This window comes from Onychomys torridus, chromosome 6 (assembly GCF_903995425.1).
Source record: "Onychomys torridus chromosome 6, mOncTor1.1, whole genome shotgun sequence".
Taxonomy (NCBI): Eukaryota; Metazoa; Chordata; class Mammalia; order Rodentia; family Cricetidae; genus Onychomys; species Onychomys torridus.
The window spans coordinates 55994106-55998123 of record NC_050448.1 but is presented as its reverse complement, the minus strand read 5'-3'; the positions used below and the strand labels follow the sequence as shown (position 1 = coordinate 55998123).

Below are 4018 nucleotides of genomic sequence, written 5' to 3'. Positions count from 1 at the left end.
TCTCTGTGCTTTAGTTTGAATGTCCCCTCCAAAGCTCATATTGAAATTTAAATGCCACGGTGACACTCTGGAGACATGGGCATTTGCCCTCAGGAGTGGTTTAATGCTGTTATTATGGGATGGTGTTGGCTCTCACTGGAGTGGCTTTATTTCAGAAGTGACCACTTTTGCCATATAATGCCCCCTGCTATGCTTTGATTCAGCAACTTAGCCATGACCAGACCGATGCTAGGACACCGATGCTGGACAGTCCAGACTCAAGAGTGATAAGCGGTAGAGCTCTTTGTAAATCACCTAGTCTGTGGTATTCTGTTACAGCGTAAGTGGACAGCTTGTAAAGCAGAGGAGCCATTACCACACATAAGCTTGTCATAGTTCAAAACCTGCACAAAGGCCCCTCCTTTTCAGCCCCCACCTTGGGCCCTGCAGCCACCAATGTTGATGCCTAAGAAGAACCAGATTGCCATTTAGGAACTCCTATTTAAGAAGGAAGTCATGGTTGCTGAGGAAAATGCCTGTATGCCCAAACACTCTGAGCTGGCAGACAAGAATGTACCCAACCTTCAGGGAAAGAAGGCCACATAGTCTCTCAAGTCTTGCGACTATGTGAAGGAGCATTTTGCCTGGAGACATTTCTACTGGTTCCTTACTAACAAGGGTATTCAGCATCTCTGAGGTTTCTGCCACCTACCTCAGGAGATCATGGCTGCCATTCTGCGTCTCAGCTGTCCTGAGACTGGCAGGCCTCTGTGCAAAGGTCCAGTGGATGAGCAACCTGCAAGATTCAGAAGAGAGGAAGTGGGGAAGTAGACAGAGACTGCCACAGAAGAAGCTCTGTGTGCTCTGGTATTGTTAGGAAAGCACAGGCTGGGGCTGGCTCATGAACTGAATTCCAGTTCAGAGGTGGCCTTGGTGGTGGGCATGGTCAGCCGCCTCAGTTAGGTTGGAGGAAATTGTTTTGGGTTGAATAGACTTAAAAGAAAGGAAGGAAGGAATGAAGCAAAAAGAAAAAAAATCTGCCTAAAGACTCTGCCTGTGGGATGATGCCTGAAGGTTAGGTAATTTCTCTGAAGTCTGTCAGGATTTTTCAGGAATGCTCCTTGGAAGCCAGATGCTCAGTTCAGTTAACAGTTGGCTGCCAGTGGCTTCTGCAAGCATGAAAGGTTATGATGACTGGGGAAGGTGAAATTTGGTAGTGGTTTGTCCAAGTGTAGCAGAACCTCTTGCAGACAGATAGATGGTCACCATAGCCACCAATCAGTGAGACACTCGCTGAACATGCTCAGTCTAGCATTCCCAGCACTTTTTGTTGAAACTGAGTTATTTGAGCATATTAGTGTAGAAAGTAACCCTATGTGTGCCAAATCTTCATTTTCAAGAATTCTCAGACTTGGTCTTGGATTGTACTTAAATGTGTATCCCTCCGATTCTTTTCCTATATAACTCAAAGAATAACGTCTCAACCTCCAAAGCCTAAGTATGGCTCTTCTCTGCGTTAGGACTGTGGCCTTGAATTTTGGGGTAAAGGCTTCTTACTAATCCAACTGCTCTTCCACTTTTTCTTGTCTTTCATACTGCAAAACTCAGCTGCACGAAATTGCTTCTAATGGCCAGAAGGAGACTAGACTCTTGTAGCTTTGTGGATTCTGCAGATTTGTACTTCCCTTGCCTGGAATACAGACTTCCTACCCATGACTTGGGCTGATTCTTTACCTGGTAAGTGATTTATTTATGGGTTTCTAGTAACTTCCTTAGGAATTACTGGGATGGCCCACTGCTCTGAGCATTTCCTTGACATCTTGCATTTCACTTTTTATATAGTTGCTACACTGAACTGTCAACTCATAATTTTCTATGTGATGCCTTCTACTTGGCTATAAGGTCTATGAGGGCAGGAATTGTGGTTAGTGTGTTGACAGCTTTATATTTTAGTAGGTGGTGGTAAATATTAACAAATGTTGTTTGATGAAAGAATAAAGCACTAATATTAGGCATAATGGGGAAGCAGAAATATTTAAGAAATCAGCTCAGTGAAATCAGCAAAACAAACTTTTTATTTATAATATTAGTGCTTTTTCTTTTTTAGTTTGGCATGCTTAATTTTTTTTAACTTTTATTGATTCTTTCACATCATATATTCTAATCTCACTTATCTCTCTCTGTCCCCTCAAATCCACCCTCTATCCTTGCCAACTTTTCCCTCCAAACAAAACCAAATTTAAAAGAAAAACCAAAACCAAACCAAACAAGGAAGCAAAACAAAACAAAACAAAACAAAACAATAGTAACAAAAGAGAAGAATCTTGTCCTGGAAGCTGTAGTGTGGCCTGCTGAGTCACACAGTTTACCATTTAGTCCATTCATCTTTACTTGCCAGTGTTCACTGCCACAGGTCATTGGTCTGGCTCGAGGCCTCTGGCTTCTGCTATGCCACTGATAATGGGCTCTCACTGGAGCTCCTTTTTGATATCTTGTTGTCCTGTGTCATGGAGATCCTGCAGTTTTGGATCTGTAGGTTTGTCCCCTTCACATGCTCCAACAGTTCATTGTAGCATGAATCTTGAAAGTTCTTATTAACAAAAACAAACCTAGAGTCAGGTATTGGGGTAAATGTTGGAAGATCAAAGAAGCAGAACAAACCACAGCCACCTCACCTCTCCAGTTCCTCAGCTGATCCTGTTTCTTCAGACTGGAAGCTTCTGAGTCCTCATCCAAATGGATCTCAGCTGAACTGCTGCTAAAAGCCTAAAAGCTTAACCAGCCCTAGTTCCTTGTCCTCATACCTTATATACCTTTCTGCTTCCTGCCATCACTTCCTGGGATTAAAGGCTTTTGTTACCACGCCTGGCTGTCTCTAGTGTGGCTTTGAACTCACAGAGATCCAGGCAGATCCCTGCCTCTGGAATGCTAGGATTAAAGGTGTGTATGCCACCATTTTCTGGCCTCTATATCTAGTGTTCTCTAACCCCAGATAAGTTTATTAGGGTGTACAATATTTTGGGGAACACAATATCACCACAGTTCATAGATAGGGTAGATGTTGGGGTGGGCCAACTCATAGCCCTGGTTCTTGGCCTTGGTGGTCGCTGACATGGTCAGCCTGCCAGCTTTCCCTCATTATCACTACCCAGGCAAGCTCTCCAGCACCGCCTCAGCTAGCTCACCCAGTGCAGCTTGCAGCAAGGAGTGAGCCAGTTCTCCTGCTCTCGGGTCCTCAGATCTGGGACACCCACACTCACACCGCCAGGGCCAACTCTACTGTCTTACCCAGGCAAGATACAGAGCCCTCTCTCCCAATTGCTGCAGGTGGGAATCGAGGTGGGTGGGCTCAACTCTCCTGCTCTCATGGCCTTAGGGCTGGCTCACCTGAGCCCTGACAACAGGGTCAGTTCTAGTGTGCTCCCAAGGTGAGTTGCAGAGCCTGCTCTCTTGAGTGCTGCAGCCAGTGAGGGTCAAGGCCAGCTCTCCCACTCTTGTGATCTCTGGGCCAGCTCCCTCATCTGCCTTAGGTGGTATAGGTGGGTGGGTGGGGAAGGACATCTTTTTCTCACCCATGATACCACATGGCAGACAAAGGGGGTGGGGTCAGCTCTCCTGCTCTCATACCCTCACTCAGGGTAGGCTCACCTGTGTCCCCTACCATAGGGTCAGCTCTTAGTGTGCTGCCCTGGTGAAGTGCATGCCCATGGCAAGGGGTGGGGCTATCCCTCCTTAGTGCTGGGGCTAGTTATCCCTTGAGGGGCTTGGCCAGCTCTTATTCAGCGAGGTGCAGGGTCAGCTATCCCATGGCCAGTGAAGGGTGAAGCTGGCCCAGCAGAGCATCGTTCCAGTGACCCCCTGTGCTAACACTGCCATGAACAACATCATCACAGACTCTAGCTGCAGCAGGACCACAAACCCAGACACGGCCCTCGGCAGCAGGCATGCTTAAATCTTTTAAAGACAGCCTTTACAGGGCGGTGGGGTTTCACTGATAAATTCATATGATTTCCCTCCACTTCCTGCAACCATTTAGATC

General features: G+C 46.4%; 1 pseudogene; it reads left to right on the top strand.

Annotated features, from left to right (window-relative positions):
* The first annotated feature begins 435 nt into the window (after positions 1–435).
* LOC118586169 lies at positions 436–971 on the top strand (annotated as a pseudogene).
* The last annotated feature ends 3047 nt before the right edge of the window (positions 972–4018 follow it).